Source organism: Mesoplodon bidens (assembly GCF_964165515.1).
Source record: "Mesoplodon bidens genome assembly, contig: HAP1_SCAFFOLD_49, whole genome shotgun sequence".
Classification (NCBI taxonomy): domain Eukaryota; kingdom Metazoa; phylum Chordata; class Mammalia; order Artiodactyla; family Ziphiidae; genus Mesoplodon; species Mesoplodon bidens.
In genome coordinates this window covers 2,850,925-2,870,491 of record NW_027671810.1, presented here as the reverse complement: position 1 = coordinate 2,870,491, position 19,567 = coordinate 2,850,925, and the positions used below count along the sequence as shown (strand labels likewise).

The 19,567-nt window shown below is 43.6% G+C and overlaps 1 long non-coding RNA gene across 6 annotated transcripts in view; it reads left to right on the top strand.

Moving 5' to 3' along the window:
- The window catches only part of LOC308611006, a 178,963-nt gene that overhangs the window by 112,549 nt on the left and 46,847 nt on the right, over positions 1 to 19,567 (top strand). Inside the window, exons 3-4 of one of the 6 annotated variants that reach the window (XR_014014731.1) lie at positions 7,001 to 7,173; positions 7,313 to 7,890. The exons of 3 other annotated variants lie outside the window; for them this stretch is intronic. This is a non-coding gene — a long non-coding RNA (uncharacterized lncRNA). Of the gene's footprint in view, positions 1 to 4,231; positions 4,257 to 7,000; positions 7,891 to 19,567 lie in introns of those variants that run through there. 2 more of the 6 variants (XR_014014732.1, XR_014014733.1) reach the window with 2 other exon arrangements.

Below are 19,567 nucleotides of genomic sequence, written 5' to 3'. Positions count from 1 at the left end.
GTGCCCACCAGCACCAGTGTCCACATGGTGGGGAGAGCGCCAACGGTGGCTGCCGCCTGTTGACTCTGTCCCCAGGGTGAACAGCAGTCGTCACCATCCCTCACCCCATGCCTCTCTGGGAAACTCTCCAAGACCAGTAAGCATTTTTTGTGAGAAGTCTCTTTTAAAACTGCTTTTGCTATATCCCATAAATTTTGGCATCAACATGTCTCATGGTCTGCCTGAAGGACAGGGCCTGGATCTGACCCCATCTCTTCATCCCAACGTCCAATTCTCCCCCTGGACCAGCCTTCACCACCCTCAGCCTCAAGTCACCTGTCATGGTCTCCCACACGAGCTCCACGCTTTTTACCCTTTTGCTCACATGTTAGCTTCTGCCCTTTTATATGGAAAATAAACACTCTATGGTGAAAAAAAATAAGGCTATGATAATTAAAATAAGACACTACAGAAAGAAGGAAAAATATAAAGATATAGAACACACACTAGACAGTCCAGAATTGATTTTTTTCCATACAAGAATTGGCTAGGAAACAAAAGTGACATCACCAGAAAGGAAGAACTATTCATTAACTTGTGCAGGAATAACTGGGTAGGAATTTAAGGGAAATAAAATTAATTTAGACCCATCTTTCATAGTGTATAACAAAATAAATCCCAGATATATTAAAAAGTTAAATATTTTTAAAACATCCTTTTCCAAATGCCTGCTCCAACAAGGTATTAGATCTGTGAATTTAAAACCAAGGATGACTTCCTAAGCTTAAAATCCTTTTAAGAAATCATAAAACAAAAGACCAACTGTTCAGACTACATAAAATTTGAAACTTCTATTTGTAAAAAAAAAAAAAAAAAAGAGTAGCAAAACCAACATTTTAAAAAGAACAACAGCAGATTGAGAAAATGCATTATTTTACTATTATAGCAAAAGAAAACATTTTCACATTTATTTTTGATTTTTAAAAAATGTTTGTTTATCTTTGGCTGCGTTGGGTCTCCATTGCTGCGTGCGGGCTTTTCTTTAGCTGCGGCGAGTGGGGGCTACTCTTCATTGTGGTACACGGGCTTCTCATTGTGGTGGCTTCTCTTGTTGCAGAGCACAGGCTCTAGGCGTGCGGGCTTCATTAGTTGCAGCACGCAGGCTCAGTAGTTGTGGCTCGCGGGCTCTAGAGTACAAGCTCAGCAGTTATGACACACGGGCTTAGTTGCTCCGTGGCATGTGGGATCTTCCCGGACCAGGGCTCGAGCCCATGTACCCTGCATTGGCAGGTGGATTCTTAAACACTGTGCCACCAGGGAAGTCCCAGAAGTTCATCTTCTTTAGCAATTTATTTTCATATATGGAAAGGAAAAGAAAAATGGTTAAAAAAACCTCTAGGTCCTTACTGCATAGTTAATTCATGAAACCCTGCTGCGCCTTACTGTACTCCTTGCTCCACAGTATTCCAGTCATTTTATTTTCACATTGTCTGAAGACAAGTGTATTTATGGAGCAGACTACTTGAAATAGGAACTGTCCACTAAACCTTGAAAACGTAGTCGCTGCGTCTATAGCTGACTTACCATTCTGGTGCTCTCTCTCAACCCTGAAGCTCTTAGAAGAGACCTTTTATCCACTTTATAAGTATCAGGCCCAACATGACATATAAGCATTTCACAAAATAGTTTGAATTTTGGAATAATTTTGATTCAAATACTTGGATGCAGAGATGGAGAAATGAAGGAGGCAAGAAGGTATTATTCCTCTGTTCAGCCCCTTGCACTAGGTTTGTGTCCCAAGGAAAGAGGAGCATCTCTGTGTTTCTACATGGAGCACGGCCCTAAGGAGAGTGAAAGGCGCACAGGGCTGTCCTGCCATCTTCAGGGTGTGAACCACTCTTCCAGGTTTCCTGGCAGACTAGAAAATATGGCTCTTTCATGGAGGGCACACAGCAGTGTCAGTGTGACAGAGCCATCCTCGGATACCTTAGCTGACACCTGACATTCCAGTGGCTGCCAAAGTGGAAGAACAAATGGAACATGTTTTTGAAACCCATGCAAACACCTCTGAGGATGCTCAGTGTGTGTGTATTTAGGGACCAAAATGCTACAACAAGACAGAACTATAAACCAGGACATTTTTGCTTGATACCATTTCTCGAACTCTATTTACGCCCACAAATAGGTGAAACCCAAGGCAATTCAGGTCACACTGACAGATGCATTTGGCCAAGTTGGTACGTTGAATACCAACTGTTGAGTTTCTTGACCTCATCTGAACAGTTCTCTGATGTGTGTGGTCAAAGGAAGGTCACGGATCTCAGGAAAGCATCTCCCTACCACACCTGCTCTGTCTCTGTGTTCTTTGTTCCTGTAAGTCCCCAGTTTACTGCCATCTCCTGCCCCCACTCTCCTTGCTGGCGCAGGCTTTTTTGAATATGATGTGTCTCTTTCCTGGCTCATTCTTTGGCATTTCACTGAAACACCTGCTATCAGACCTCAGGAATAGGGAGAGTTATTTTTTGCCTGGTCAGGAATGAGCATTTGGTGGGAGTCATTTCTTTAGTGTGCAGTGCTCTGAACCCAGTGCTTTGGGTGTGGAGGTCCAAGGCATTTCCTTGGGGAATCTGGTCAGCTTCCTGGTATAGAAGACTTAAGTTAGCCACAATCCTTAAAGCAGTCCTATGAGAACATATAAAATACACTTCTATGTTAGAAATGTCCTAGCATTTTTGGAATTAGGTACTTTTGAGTGTTTTTATTCCATAGACATCACGGATGCCATATCTCAACTGCATTTCAATTACTGACTTATACTTCCGCAGTATAAACTTTGTAACTTCTTGACCACGAACTAGGCTGAGCACTGAGCTTGCTTCCTTTCTTTCCCTCCCTCCCTCCCCCTTTCCCCTTCCTTCTTCACTCCCTCCCTCCTCTCCTTCCTCCTTCCTCCTTTCCTCCCTCCCTCCCTCCCTCCATCTCCCTCCTTCTCCTTCCTTCTCTCTCTCTCTCTCTCTCTCTTTCCCTCTCTGGCTTGGGTGATTGTTGATGCCATTCAGAAACAGAGAAGATGATCTGTTCAGTTTCTAATATGTCAAATTTGAATTATCTAAACAGGTAGAGATATCCTCTACCCAGTTATGTCATACATAGTAGAAACTTTATAAACACCTGTGATTAAATATATTTGGGGTCCAGTTCTGGAGCTCAGCAGAGAGGGCAGCCTGAAGATGTAAGTAGGGGTCTTCAACATACAGGGTGGACGACATGGGCGTCTTGGGTTTAGAAGATGTCCCTTGGGGAATCTGCACAATGGGAGAGTGAAGGACAAAGCTCTGGGGAAACAGACCAGGGGCCGGCAGAGGACCTGAGAAAGAGCAGTTAGAGAAAAGTGAAGCTAACCAGGAAAGAGAGAGGTAATGGAAACTGAGGGAAGAGAAGATGCAAGAGAGGCTGTGTGACAAAGAAGAAAAGGCCTGCAGTGCCCTGAATCCTGACAAAGAAGAAAAGGCCTGCAGTGCCCTGAATCCTGCAGCCCCCAACTCTGGCACCTGGGGGCAGGGAGCAATCACTATATAGTCACAAAGTTTGTTGCTTTTTATAGGGAGGAAGGACTCATTCAGAACCAGAATGAGCAACATTGCCCCCTTTAAACATTATTTTTTATTAATAAACCTCCCCAGAATTAACAGTATTTTATTTTTAAAAAATGTGTCTCTTCTTTTTTTTTTTAACCATTATTCATCATCTCTTTGATTACTTGCTCAAACCCAGTACACGTGTATAGGGGTATCAGAATTGAGAAGTGAGGGAAACCACTTTATTAACAAGAGAAGAGTGCTTATTCATATAGTTCCTTTAGTCCTCAGTCTTATAATGTCTACTCATTTTCAGATAAATTTCCCCCCTTTCCTTTAATGAAGTTATGTCATAGACCTGTAACACAGATTCTTTGCTTAAATGTAAAAACATTTGAAAGTAAATGTGTACTCCCTTCACTCATTTCTCCTACCACCCCACCCCCTGCCTCTGGCAATCACTAATCTGTTTCCTGTGTCTGAGCTTGTTTTGTGTTTTGTTTGTTTGTTTTAGAGTCCACATATAAGAGAGGTCAAATGGTATTTGTCATTCTCTTTCTGACTTATTTCACTTAGCATCATGCTGCCCACCCATGTTGTTGCAAATGGTAAGATTTTTTTTTTTTTTTTTGTGGTATGGGGGCCTCTCACCGTTGTGGCCTCTCCCGTTGCAGACCACAGGCTCCGGATGCACAGGCCCAGCAGCCGTGGCCCACGGGCCCAGCCGCTCTGCGGCATGTGGGATCTTCCCGGACCGGGGCACGAACCCATGTCCCCTGCATCGGCAGGCAGACTCTCAACCACTTCACCACCAGGGAAGCCCAAGATTTCATTCTTTTTATGGCTGAGTAATATTCCATCGTGTGTGTATGTGTGTGTGTGTATATATAATGTATACAAAATTCTTCATTCATTCATCCATTGATAGACACTTCTGTTGTTTCCATATCTTGGCTATTGTAAAATAATGCTGTAGTGAATATGGGGGTGCATATGTATTTTTGAGTTAGTGTTTTTGTTTTCTTTGGATAAATACCCAGAAGTAGAATTACCGGGTCATATGGTAGTTATAGTTTTCATTTTTTGCAGAACCTCCATAATGTTTTCCACAGTGGCTGCACCAGTCTATATTCTTACCAACAGTGCACAAGGGTTCCCTTTTCTCCACATCCTCACCAATACTTGTTATTTCTTGGCTTGTTGATAACAGCCACCCTAACAGGTGTGAAGTGATATCACATTGTGGTTTTGATTTGCGTTTCCCTGACGACTCATGATGTTGACCTCCTTTTAGATTACTGATTCAGTCTTCTTGCTAGTAATTGTTCTGTTCCTATTTTCTACTTAATCATGATTCTCTCTCCATAGTTGTATATTTCTGGGAATTTTTATTTCTTCTAGGTTGTCCAATTTCTTGGTGTATAATTTTTCATAGTAGTCTCTTATGATCCTTTGTATTTATGTTGTACCATTTGTGATATTTCCTCTTCTACTTCTGTTTTATTTATTTGAGTCCTCCCTTTTTTTCTTGGTAACTCTAGCTAAAGACTTGTCAATTTTGTTTATCATTTCAAAGAACCAGCTCTAAGTTTTACTGAACTTCTGTATTGTCTTTTTGGTCTCTGTTTCTGCTGTAATCTTTGTGATTTCCTTACTTCTACTAACTTTGAGCTTCATTTGTTCTTCTTTTTCTACTTCCTTGAAGTGTAAAGTTTCTTGAGGTAGGTATTTATTGTTATGAACTTCTCTCTTACAACTGCTTTTACTGCATCCCCCAAATTTTGGCATATTTCCATTTTTGTTTGTCTCGAAGTATTTTTAAATTTCTCTCTTGATTTCTTCTTTGACCCATTGGTTGTTTTGTTCTTTTTTTCCCATGTTCACTCTTGTTTTAATTATATACAGCAGAGACCCTGACATTCAGAGTACCAAAAAAATCCCATAACTACTGTTCCTACCAAATAGATATTTAACATATGATGCTTATTGAGAACCTACTGTGTACATGGGGCTCTGCTAAGTACGGGAGGGGGTGGTTACAAAGAAGTATAAGGCTTGCTCTCTGCCCTCAAAGAACTTACAACAAAAGGCTGATGAACTAAGGGACACGTGGGCAGGCAATATACAAGGTGTGATACATGTACAGGAAGGTGAGGCCGCTGTGATGTGATGGAGTTTGAAATCCAGACTTTGCTGCTTATTAGCTGTGTCAGCTTGAAAAGTTACTGAACCCCTCTGAGCTTCACTTTCCTCATTTGTAAAACGGACTACGAAGCCTACCTCGAAAGCTTATCATGATGTAAGGAGCTAAGGCACATGGAAATCTTAAGGTGTCGTTATTATGGTTTCTCTGTGCTAGATACTCAAGAACGGCTCCTGGATCTGTGGGATTTGGGTTTGGCTTTGAAGAATGGATAGGACTGAGAAAGCAGAGAGTTAGGGAAGGAAGCCATTCACCCAGAGCTCTCCGTAGGCAACAGCGTGACCTAAGTAGTGTTTGTCTTCCCGCTCTAGTATTTCATTACCACATCCTTACCCGAAAACCCCCTTTTCAGGATCCTGTTTTGCAGAGACACGTTGCTGCCACGACCTGAAACTTTCCTATGCGCCCCCCTCAGAGTCAGTCCCTCTGTGCCTTCCAAGGAAGCTGCTGTCTCGTCCAATAAGCCAGACAAAGTGGCAGTAGGTCTCAATTTACTGATCTGTAAAGTGGGGGTAACATTACCTCCCTTCCCTTCCTTAAGGTTTACTGTGAGAAGCAAACGATATCACTGATGTGGAAGCACTTTGTAATTGTGAGCTTCTAACTCCACAGGATGTTGTTAGGATGACAAACTCGGCTGCTGATTGAATCCAATTCGACGCTACGTGGAAAGATAGGCCTGACACAATATCTGGTCTGTAGGCTCTTTCTTGAGAAATGTCAAAAGGTATATATGATTAAATCAAAAGAGTGAAAAGAGATCATCTTTAAGGTCTGTTGTTCTCTCTTAGGGGAAAGTTTTTAACGTTTAAAAATCTAGAATCCATGACGTGTGCTTTGTAATCAACCCCCCAAAATGACCGTTGAGAGAAACGGGGTTCAGTCAGGCCAAGCAGGAGGGAGGAGAAGCACCTTGCCTGCTGCGGGTGTTGGGGGAGAGACCTGTGGACTGATGGAGTCTGGTAGCACTTGCCCGACATCTCAGCTGGTGGCCTCCTCTCTCACTAGCACTAGGCTAGTTTTCGCAACTCTAAAAAGAGCCGATTTTTACAAGTGTTTCCCAGTAGGTGGATTTTTTAGTTGTCCTCCTCTTTTCTGTCTGTAATGCTGTCTCCTTTGGGCAGTTTCCCCAGCACCTCCACTGGGTTTTATGACTGGATGGACATTGAGACTTTTATTCCTGTGGGTGTTGGGTTTCATTTTTATTCCTAAACCTTTATGGTCTTCTGGTCCCTTGCAGGCTGAAGCATAAGGAGGGGCTGATTTTCCTAAAGCAGAGGCCGGTGGAGGCTCTTTGGGCTGAGCAGGACCTGGAGCTGAAGCGGGAGGCGGAGCCGGAGCCCCGACCCATTGGTGTTTTAGTAGCATGTTGTTTAATCGCCACATAGTTTTGAATTTTCCAGCTTCCTTCATGTAATTAATTTTGGTTTCATACCATTGTACCTGGAAAAAAGGTACTTGATATGATTCCAGTCCTCTTAAATTTATTAAGACTTGTTTTTGGGGGGCTTCCCTGGTGGCACAGTGGTTGAGAATCTGCCTGCCGATGCAGGGGACACGGGTTCGAGCCCTGCTCTGGGAAGATCCCACATGCCGCGGAGCAACTAGGCCCGTGAGCCACAACTACCGAGTCTGCGTGTCTGGAGCCTGTGCTTCGCAACAAGTGGGGCCGCGACAGTGAGAGGCCTGTGCACCGCGATGAAGAGTGGGCCCTGCTCGCCGCAACTAGAGAAAGCCCTCGCACAGAAACGAAGACCCAACACAGCCAAAAATAAATAAATAAATAAAATAAAATAAAATAAATAAATTAAAAAAGACTTGGTTTTTGGCCTAACATATTCTCTATCCTGGAAAATGTTTCATGTGTACTTGAGAAGAGTGTGTATTTGTGTTGCTTTTGTATGGAATTTTCTATATATACCTGTTAAGTTCATTTGTTCTAATGTGTCATTTAAGGCTGATGTTCCCTTATCGATTTTCTGTGTGAATGATCTATCCATTGATGTAAGTGGGGTTTTAAAATTCCCTACTATGGTATTGCTGTCTGTTTCTCTCTTTAGGTCTGTTAATGTTTGCTTTATATATTTAAGTGCTTCTGTGTTGGGTGCATATATATTTACATATGTTATATCCTCTTGTTGGAGTGACTCCTTTATCGTTATAAAACTCCCCTCCACTCCGCCTTATGACACACCTGGCTCTCCTTTGTGGAAGCCAGAGAGCCCCCAGGAAAGCAGACCAGATGATACCTCAAGCTGGTCTCAAAGAAGTAGAAGTTTGATCGGGGTTTTTCATTGTCCCAGGATCCTCCCTTATAATCCTGTCCCAGGTCCAGTTCTCTCCCAGGACATTGACTACCCACATTCCAGATGGGGATAAAGAGGAAATTGTCAGGAAGGATGGTTCTTATCAGCTGGCCACTGCCACTTTCACCCCTTATTTGGAGATGCTTATCCTGTTGTTCTTCTCCTATTACCTCCATTTCATTAAGGCTTTTTTTTTTTTTTTTCCTGAGGTTTTATCTTGTTCTTTCATTTGGAACATACACCTCTGTTTCTTCATTTTCTTGACCCTCTGTTTTGGTTTCTGTACAGTAGATGAAACAATCGCCTCTCTCAGCCTTGAAGGAGTGGCCTTGTGTAGGAGATGAAGCTTGTTGTTCAACCCTGCCCCAATGCTTTTTTGTCTCTCAAACCTTTGTGCTTATGCAAGCAGCCCATTACATTTTTAATAACTCCCAGTAATTGAGAATGTGCCAAGACCTGTCAGCATCCCTAATGGGAGGATCTCAGCCCCTAGATTCAGGCTGTTTAGAAGCCAGACCCTCAGGCAGTGGCTTTTTAAAGTATGAAAACGTACACAGATACATGTTTTGTAGGACCATAAGTGTAAGCTCTGCTGGCCAGGTGACCTGGCAGTCACAAAAATCAGGGCTCCAAACAAGTATATAAGCTCTTTCTGGGAGATACTGGTGAACTGGAACGAGGCAGAGGGAGAGTGCCAAGATGGCATCCACAGCCTGCATTCCTCATTCCGTAATTACGGAGAGCAGCTCCGTAATCCACTACATGTGTGCTGAACCTGAAGCCTGCCCCTCAGGCTGGAGCTCCAGGATAAGCCAAGCAGCCTCCTTCACAGATGACTGGGGTATGTGCATCAGTCTGCCTCCGGCTCAGTCCCTGGGCTGGCAGCCTGCCAAGAACCATCTCTCTGATTTGCTACAATCCCGTAGGATCCACAAATGCAAGTCCCCCTGTCCACCAGAGCCAGGCAATCAAGGGGCATCCCCTAGGCAGCAACTGCAAAAACTGGGGCGCCAGATACAAAAACCAAGGCAGTAGCCAAGTGTAAAGTTTCCTTCCAGGAGACACCGGCTCTCTGGAGGGCAGCAGAGGGAGAGCATGAAGACAGTGCCTGCCCTCCAAGGCCTCTGAAAAGGATTACAGTCAACCCCTAGATGTGTGTTTAATTAGAAGCTTGCCCCTCAGGCCACAGCCATGATGATAAGCTAATAGGTCTTCTTCACAGAAAGATAGGCTTCTGGGTCTGTTGCCCCGGGGGTGGTAGCTGCTGAAGAATTCTTTCTCCTTTGGTTGTGTGAGACCCACAAGTGTAAGCGCCACTGCCTGCCAGAGCCAGGTGATGGAGATGTGTACTCTGGCATCAGCTGCAAAAATTGGGGTATGAGCTCCTTTCTGGGTGACACTGATTTTTACAGTCCCAGGGGACCAGGAATGCAAGCTCCACTTGCCTCCAGAGCCAGGTGGTCAAGAGGTATCCCCCGCCCCAGGTGGCAGCCACAGAGATCTGGGCACCAGGCACATGGAAAGAGCTCCTTCTGGGAGAAGATACTGGTGCTCTGGAGCACAGCAAAGGGAGAGTGCGAAGATGGCCCCACCAGGCTCCATCCCTGGAGACTGTTCCAGCAGGCTTCTAGAGGTGTGTGTTAAATTAGATGCCTGCCCCTCAGGTCAACACTAATATAAGCAGGTGAGCCTCCTTCACGTTAAATCAGGGCTTGATTGGCTGCCTCTGAGCTGGGCCCGGGGGCGGGTACATCTGAGCACAGGGCCGCTTTAAGAGCTGGCTCTCAGATAGCTACAGCTCTGCGTCTGAAGATGTGAGCCCTGTTGGTTTTCCAAGTTAGGGCTTTTGGGGGCTCGTCTCTCAGGTGCAGGTCCTAAAAGGTGAGGTGTCCAATGTGGGGTTCAAACTCTTTCCTTCTTGGGGAGAAGCTCCGGGTTTTGAGTTTTCTCCTGGTTGTGGCTCACTGGGGTGAGCTGGGGGTGGCGTTTATATCGAGATTGTATGCCCGTTTCCATGTGGTTTCCTTCTTGTTTGCCAGATGTGTAGTGGTCATTCAGCCGGACTTGGACTTTAGGTTTTCTTTCTTTCTTTTTTTTTTTTTTTTGCGGTACACGGGCCTCTCACTGTTGTGGCCTCTCCCGTTGCGGAGCACAGGCTCCGGACGCGCAGGCTCAGCGGCCATGGCTCACGGGCCCAGCCGCTCCGCGGCATGTGGGATCCTCCCCGGCCGGGGCACAAACCCGCGTCCCCCGCATCGGCACGCGGACTCTCAACTGCGCCACCAGGGAAGCCCTAGGTTTTCTTAAGAGAAAAATTTTCCGTATGTAGCTGTGGACCCAGTGTGTCTGTGGGAGGAGGTGAGTTCAGGATTTTCTTATGTTGCCATCTTGAAACGGAACTTTTCTAGACTGAATTTTAAACACTCTTCAAATCATGCGACAGCTTGCTGCCTACAGGTTTTTAGAGAAAGTCATAGGAAACGAACTTTTTTTTTTTTTTTTTTTTGCGGTACGCGGGCCCCTCACTGCCGCGGCTTCTCCGCCGCGGAGCACAGTCTCCGGACGCGCAGGCTCAGCGGCCATGGCTCACGGGCCCAGCCGCTCGGCGGCATGTGGGATCCTCCCGGACCGGGGCACAAACCCACGTCCTCTGCATCGGCAGGCGAACTCCCAACCACTGCGCCACCAGGGAAGCCCATGAAAGGAACTTTTTAAGTAGTATCAATGCTAAAAGAATTATCCTGGCGGCGTAAAACATTGTGAAGGTTTTCCAAAGTGCTCCTTGACACAGTAGGGCCTCCATGATTGAGATTTGAACTCCTGTGATCTGCTTAATACTGACAAGGTTATTCTAAGGGCTTTGTGCTCTCAAACATGAGCAGCATGTTATTACCCTAGATTTCAACAGAACTTCTGAAATGCCAAGAGTTTGCCTGCTGTTCCTAAGCTCGGAGAAATATAATCTGGTCCAGCAGGTCGGAGGACCTTACGTTTGGATGTGGCCCACCGTGAATGTGAAATGCTAAGTCTTCATAGCCAGATCATTTGAAATGGCCTTTCAGTTCTTAATTAGTAGATGCTTTCTCTACCACTGACTACCTGGGAGTGACGTGAAGGAGAATTTGCCTAGTTTGCAGGGGGGCGCCTGGGAGAGCCATTATCACTCACAGTGTGTTAGAAATGAAAGATTGAAGAAAAGCTGATTAAAGCCCCAGCAGCTGCCTTCACAAATGAACTTCAGGAGAAAAAGCAGTTTAGTGTAAACGTGGCAAGTCTTCATATTGGAGCTTGATGAAATTAAAGGCAATGCCAGGTAATATAAACCACTGTTGAATCTTTCTTTTATTAAAACTGGGTTAAAACAAGGAGTAGAAATTTGTCAGGTGCAGTAATTACTTTGGTACTTTACTGATGAAAGCTCTCTTGGGCAAAGCCCTCCTCATCTCTTTTCCATTTCCTCCTAAGTTAGACTTTCAGCTGCTAGAAGAGAATAAATAAGAGCTAAGAAGAGGGTAACTTCAAAGCCTATCCATTTATGCATTAAATATTTCTAAGGGTAATACTGGTGATGTTTTCCCTCACTCTTTCAGTTGCCCTGAGTTACTACCTTGAGAAAATTTCTAGATTATTTGGTCAATTATATTCTTAGGGGAACAGAGAAACATACATGTTGGTGACCATAGAAACAGGAAAAAAAAACTCTGATGAGACAACATCTGTTGCATGTGAAAATACTATAACCCAGCTGTTGCGGCTAAAGCAGGAGATGGAAGAAGGATACTGGGGCAGTAATAGTGGGATAAAAGAAACTGATAAAGAAGAGAAAAGTCTGTGAGGTCCTTGCTTGTAGTGTGGTCTTTGAAGCAGCATAAAAGTCACCTGGAAGAAATCACCTGTTAGAAATGCAGAATCTCAGGCCTTACCCCAGAATACTGAGTCAGAGTCTGCCTTTTAACGTGATCTGCAGGTGATTCATATGAACATTCCAGTTTAAAAAACTCTTGATCTATGGGCAGCCCTATAGATGCCCATCTAAGTGCTCTCAAAGCCAGGGAGACCTATACAATTCAGAGGATATCCACAGCTTCTCAGAAGGCATTTGCAGAGGGCATGCCAGTGGAAGGAATTACACATTCAGTGCTGGTGAAGATAGCAACAAATAGCTAGAGAAATAGAAATTCACAGGAAATCTTTAATTTTTAAAATTTTATTTAAGTGTAGTTGACTTACAATGTTGTGTTAATTTCTGCTGTACAGCAGTGACTCAGTTATACATATATCTATTCTTTTCCATTATGGTTTATCACAGGATTTTTAAAAATAAATTTTATTTTATTTAGTTTTTTTTAAATTTTTGGCTGCATTGAGTCTTCGTTGCTGTGTGCGGGCTTTCTCTAGTTGTGGTGAGCAGGGGCTACTCTTTGTTGCGGTGCATGGGCTTCTCATTGTGGTGGCTTGTTGCGGAGCACAGGCTCTAGGCACACAGGCTCAGTAGTTCTGGCTCGCGGGCTCTAGAGCACAGGCTCAGAAGTTGTGGTGCACGGGCTTAGTTGCCCCGCGGCATGTGGGATCTTCCTGGACCAGGGCTCGAACCCATGTCCCCTGCATTGAATCCCCCAGGCGGATTCTTAACCACTGTGCCACCGGGGAAGTCCCTATCACAGGATATAGAATATAGTTCCCTGTGCTATACAGTAGGACCTTGTTGTTTATCCATTCTGTATATACTAGTTTGTACCTGCTAATCCTAAACTCTCAGTACTTCCCTCCCCTACCTCCACTCCCCTTTGGCAACCACAAGTCTGTTCTCTGTCTGTGAGTCTCTGTTTCGTAGATATGTTCATTTGTGTCATGGACAAGAAATTTTTAGAGTTAAGGCAAGAAAGCTCTCTGATTTAAGGACTGAAATGGTGCAGTAGTAGAAAGGAGTTAAAACTCTTTGCAGTATATTTACTTGCTATGAAAAAAGGCACCGAATGATCCAAACAAGGGCAGCATGGCTGAGTGTGAGACGTGGAGCTACTGGAAGCAGAAGGGACACTCAGCACCAGGCAGCAAGACAGGGGTGTGGTCCAGGATAAAGATCTGCTTCTAATCAATTTTTGCTCATAGCTTTTGTAGTGAGGTGGAGTTAACAATAAACCCAGACCATGGTCATCCACGTTAATTCTTAGTAATTTACTGCATATCCTTATCTATTCCCATGTGCACTTAAATTAACTCTTGAATAAACTCTACATAATTTGTTCGTAAATAGGTTTTGTTTCTTCACAAGCGTGGGTTCATTTCCCAGCTTTTATCTGCCGTGTGACTTTGACCACCTGTATCTTAGCCTCACTTGCCTGTTTCTTCAGCTTTAAAATGGGGATAAGAGTAGTACTCACCTCAGAGGTTTGTTTGAGAATTAAATGAATTAGTACATGTTATTTGCTTAAAAGAGCACCTGACATCTAGTTAGGGCTTAATAATTATTAGTTGTGATTATTATAAAGTCTTGAAATAAAAGTATGCATTCAGATACTTAAGGAGAGGCAGCTGAACCAGGAGGATTTAACCAGCACTGGCAATCACTCTGCTAGGACAGGTCACCTCAGTTAGACATACTATTTTTAGATGCTCCAGACCTTAAATATGGATAATAACACAAAAATCAGATAGGATTTTGAGTAGTCATAACTTAAATGTATTCTTATATACCTAAGGAATGAACTCCCTGGAAATGGAAAATCCATTACTTACCTTTGCTTCCAGAAATCTCTTTCATTTTCTTGGGTCCTTTCTATCCTTACTCATAGAAAGTACATGGAAGGCCAAGTCCATACCAGTAGTTCTTGGATAAATAGTGATAGCTGAAATATTGTGGCTGAATTTCACTCCTTTAAAAATTGACTGAGGAATTGAACTTAATTTGTAGCTGTATTATGCATCTTGATCCAGGTGACAGGAATGCTAGAAAATGATGTAGTGAAATTGTAAAATGTTTAGGATCAGCTGGATCTCATTAAGAATGAGCTATTTGTGCTTAAAACCTACTTGAGTGAAAAATGTTTTTCTCAACTACTTTGCAGTAGTTTTTCACGTGCATTTGGAAGATTTTCCTCTTCCTGCTCCTTCTGCTTTCTTGAGGGGCATTTCTGCAAGGAAATGTCATTATAAACACCATTTGTCATAGGTGATGGCAAGAATCTCCAAAAGCAATGCATTTGAATAGCTCTCCTTGAAGAGGCAGGACAGTGATGGAAAGTAAATAAGTTTGACCCATGTTACAGACCGGATATCTGACAACTTTTCCTTCTGGTCGTGGTTCTGCTCTGACGTTGCTGTCAGCCCCCTTCTCGAAGCCTCTGTGTCCCATCTATGAAATCTGAACTAAAATATAAAATCACATATTCAACCAACTTAAAATTCTAGGCCTCTATGATTAGGACCCCACACAAAGGAATTATGAAAAGCATTTCTAACCGATTAGTTAAATTTCCCCTGGTTTAGGAGAATTGGGGTCAGGGACCAACACGAGACTACCCTGGGGAGACATGCAGGTCTTTTCCTGAATATACTTTACTTGGGTAAATGTAATTTCTGAGAATAATTTCTTTTCTTGATTTTTTTCCTTCGGTCTGGGGCCATGTTGGTCAGCCTTTTTTTTTTTTTTTTTTTTTTTTTTTTGCGGTACGCGGGCCTCTCACTCTTGTGGCCTCTCCCGTTGCAGAGCACAGGCTCCGGACGCACAGGCTCAGCGACCATGGCTCACGGGCCTAGCCGCTCCGCGGCATGTGGGATCTTCCCGGACCGGGGCACGAACCAGTGTCCCCTGCATCGGGAGGCAGACCGTGCCACTAGGGAAGCCCGGTCAGCCTTTTCGTAATATGAATTTTTATTTTCAAAATGGACTTTCTCACATCTCTCTCTGTACTACTGAAGATGTTGACAATCTATACAAAACCAGGAGAAAGAGGTTTTTGGGACGCTAATGCATTACACTCAGTCTCTTGGCCCAGGTGGCCCAGGTTTGGTGAGGAGGACATGGCAAAGATGCAAGGAAGTCCTGAGCCAGCAGGGATTACTGTAATTGAATTCCTGGGCAGTCCCTTGCTGCCTTCCAGCCCAGGCACACGTCTTTGCCTTTTTTCTATCTTCTGGCTTCCATAAATATTCCGCAAAGTGGACAGTTGGCGGCCAGAAAATCAATTGGCCCTTATATCTTCTCTAATTAATTTCTCATTGCCAAGCATTCGCAAGGCATTTGTAGGGAATAAACTAACTCTTCTACCTGTTACGGCGCTTTTGATAGATGACAAGACATAGATAGATTCAGGGTGGAACAAACAGGTAAAGTTCTATAGCTGAGTACACTCTATCTGGACTTCCTTTTATCTTGTGTAACTGTAGAGGACGATGTTTTCCCAAATACCATATTATTAATATAAATAATAATTAATTTAAATATGTTATCTTTTTTTAACTCTACTTTTTTAAAACTACATTTGTGTTGTGTGACAGAAACTGTGGGTATTATAAGTAAATAGAAAATAGGGATGACAAAATGAAAAGTAAACTCATAAAGTACATGAACATTCTTAAGGCTTTGAAACATGCCTGTGAGGAGACCAGCAGACACATATATTGGGTGCTCAAGAAATATCTAATGGATGAATGGAATTTTCCAAAACAGTTATTTGTATTTCTTCCCACCGTCAGCTTAGGAGATAACCTATTTGTTTTATACTTGCCAATGTTGTTCAATTCTTTTCCTTTTTTTTAACAATTTAAGTGATATATTCTTACTACAAACCTATGAGAATGGCTAAAATTAAAATATTAAAAATACCAAATGCTGGTGAGAATGTAGAGCAACAGGAACTGTCATCCATTGCTGGTGAGAATGCAAAACTGTACAGCAACACTAGAAAACGGCTTGACAGTTTCATATAAAGGTAAACAGATACTTATCATAAGACTCTGCAAGCACACTCCTAGGTATTTGCCCAAGAGGGATGAAGATTCGTGTTGATATAAAAACTCTACACAAATGCTTAGAGTAGCTCTATTCATAATCACCCTAAACTAGAAACAGCCTAAATGTGGGCTTCAGTGGGCAAGTGAATAAACAGACTGCTGCATTCATGTGATGGAATTCTACTCAGCAGTATAAAGAACAAATTTTTGATGCACATAACAACTTGGATAATCTCAAAGGCACTATGCTAAGTGAAAGAAGCTAACCTCAAAAGACTACATAGAGCATGATTTTCTCAAGGAATCAGAACTACAGTTGACCCTTGAATAATGTGGGAATTAGGAATGCCAACCCCCCACAAGTCAAAAATCAGAATATGACTTTAGAGTTAGCCTTCCTCATCCACGGTTTTGCATTGGCAGATTCAACCAACCTTGGATCGTGTAGTACTGTAGAATTTACCATTGAAACAAAAGCCCTATATAAGTGGACCTGCGCCATTCAAACCCATGTTGTTCAAGGGTCATCCGTATAGTGATGGGGAGTAGGTCAGTGGTTGCTAGGGGTTTGAGGCCAGGAGAGTGTGTGACTATAAAGTGAGAGCAATGGGGAGTTGTTTTGGGTGTAATGAAACTGCTCTGTATCCTGACTGTGCTGATGGTTACATGAACCCATACATGTGCTATAATTTATAAAAGTGTACCTCAAAAATGAGCCAATTTTATGGTATCATAATTTTTTTAACAAAATTTTTAATTAATTAATTGATTTATTTTTGCTGTGTTGGGTCTTCGTTTCTGTGCGAGGGCTTTCTCTAGTTGTGGCAAGCGGGGGCTACTCTTCATCACGGTGCACGGGCCTCTCACTATCGCGGCCTCTCCTGTTGGGGAGCACAGGCTCCAGACGCGCAGGCTCAGTAGTTGTGGCTCACGGGCCTAGTTGCTCCGCGGCATGTGGGATCCTCCCAGACCAGGTCTCGAACTCATGTCCCCTGCATTAGCAGGCAGATTCTCAACCACTGCACCACCAGGGAAGCCCCGGTATGATAAGTTTTAAAACGAAGTGAAAAAAACATACATTCTTATTGAAGACTGTTAAACAATAGGAAGCGTAAAAGTAAAATGGAGTCTTCACTCCTCACCTCCCTAACTCATACCTGGATGTGTATCCTTTCAGAGCTATCTATGCTGTTCTGACAGGCTGAGAGTTGCTGGGAAAGACATCAACTCAGGAGCCACATGGCCTTGATTTGTCCCAGCCCCACCACTTAATTGTAGCTTTGGGACTTTGGGCAAGTTACTTAACCTCTCTGTTTCTCATGTTTCTCTTTCTTACATACAAAATGGTGCTTATAGCTTGTTATTTACATAACAAGCACTGTAAGCATTTGCCATTTTTACTATAGGAACATACGACATGCACACGTAAAATCGGTTTGTATTTGTATCGTTTTGACATCTTTTGTTCATTTGACATTACATAATTAATATCTTTCCATGTCAGTATATAAAGATCTTCCCTACTTCTGGGAATTCCAAAGGCTGCATAGTAGTAGTCTATTATATATATATGAATTAAAATGTATTTAATATTACATATTTATAAATATATATTCAATACATTCATATTAAATTTAATATTATATATCCTATTTATAATATAATATATTTAATAATGTTCTTATTGATGAAGGCACCCTTTTTAACTTAAACTGGTTTTTTATTTTTGAAAAATTTTCTCTACCAATCGGATCCCAATGTGCTCGCAATCTTCCAGGATTTGTTCACAGTTCATAGTTCACTGCTTGTACCCTTTTCTCCCTTCTCATCCTCTTCTTCCCCTTTCTCCTTCTTTTAAAAATCTTTTCCATAAGTTCCATGGGCTTTTCGGGAGGCATTGGACGTGATGTGTGTCTTCAGTCCGTCATCTTGAATCAGAAGCTCTTACCCGCCTAACATCCTTTCTTAAACTCATCCTATGAGTCAGGGGAAGTATTGAGGCAGAAGATTGCAGTGCTTAGGGAAGAAAACTGAACTGAAGCTGGGAAATTTGAGTGTGAATTCTGCTTAGCCATCCATTAGCTGGCTGAAGGTGGGCATTCACTTCACATTCTCTGGTTCTCAGTTTCAACTGTAAAATGATATGCTTAGACTAGATGAGCTCTAAAATTCTGTTACCGGGCTTCCCTGGTGGCGCAGTGGTTGAGAGTCTGCCTGCCGATGCAGGGGACGCGGGTTCGTGCCCCGGTCTGGGAAGATCCCACATGCCGCGGAGCGGCTGGGCCCGTGAGCCATGGCCGCTGAGCCTGCGCGTCCGGAGCCTGTGCTCCGCAACGGGAGAGGCCACAACACTGAGAGGCCTGCATACCGCAAAAAAAAAATAATAATAATAAAATAAAATTCTGTTACCTCCACTTACAAAATGGTGACACTAAGGCTCACAGAAATGATTTGCCAGTGGTCATCCAGGAAGTGAGATGTACACTTGAGTCTTGAACACGTGTCTTAGGATTTCAAATCACAGGTGCACCAAGCCAACCTGAGCAATGCCACCTGAAGAACTGAGAGTGAAGGGGACACATCTCTGTGAGAGCCATTTCCTACCATGTGTGGACGTGGGCACGTGTGCCCCCACACAGAGGCTGTCCCAGGAGGTCGCCTCGTGGCTCTTATACGCCTGTTCTCCAGTGGACAGAGCTGTGTTCTAGAACGTTGCCTGCTCCTCCTCTCGTGGGGCGGGGGCGGGGGTGTAGCTCGGCTTTGGCCCAGCACTGAGAAGCAGCCCTGTACAGATGGTGGTGCGGCTGCGTGCACAGTGGTCGGGCCTCCCAGCACTGGAGAGCATGGCTGAGCTGGTTCCGAACTCGCTCTGACAACATTCCTCTCCTGGCAGCCATGTAATCTCTCCTCCAGCCTTGTGCAAGCAAATGGCTTTGCAGCGGCTCCCCTCAGTCCTGGTGTAAGCAAGGTACAAGCATCAGGGCTGTGCATTTGTATACATTTCCCTTATTTGGATCTTTCCACAAGGCCTTCCCTAGATGTCAATTTCCTCCTTCCTTTCCACGGATTTCCCTTTGGGTTGTATGAACACGGTTTTTCTTTTTAGTCAATATTAGGATGACTTTTAAAAATTTGCAGCAAAACCCCTAACTCCTCTAAACACACAAACAAACAAGCCAACAGAAAATCAAACCAGCAAACAGACGCATCCTACAAATCCATTAAAAGTGCTTCTTCAACACAGTCTCATCAGCCTCTAGTTAGGGGACGGTGTGCTTGTTTCTTACACGGTTTAAGAATTGAGTGCTCGTCTGTTGCCCCACACCTTTAGCTTCTTTGGAACATGAGCTTCTGGAGTGCTGATCTGTCACTTCATTCTTTCTGGCCGCCTCCTTCCTCCTCCTTTACCTGGTTCTGTCCATTCCCTGAGTCTCATGCAATTATACCATCTGGCCGACCTTTTGGTTACTCCAGACCAGCTGTTCTCAACTCTGGCTGCACGTTAGAATCACTTGGGGGTTGAATTTGTCTTTGTTGGATTCTAG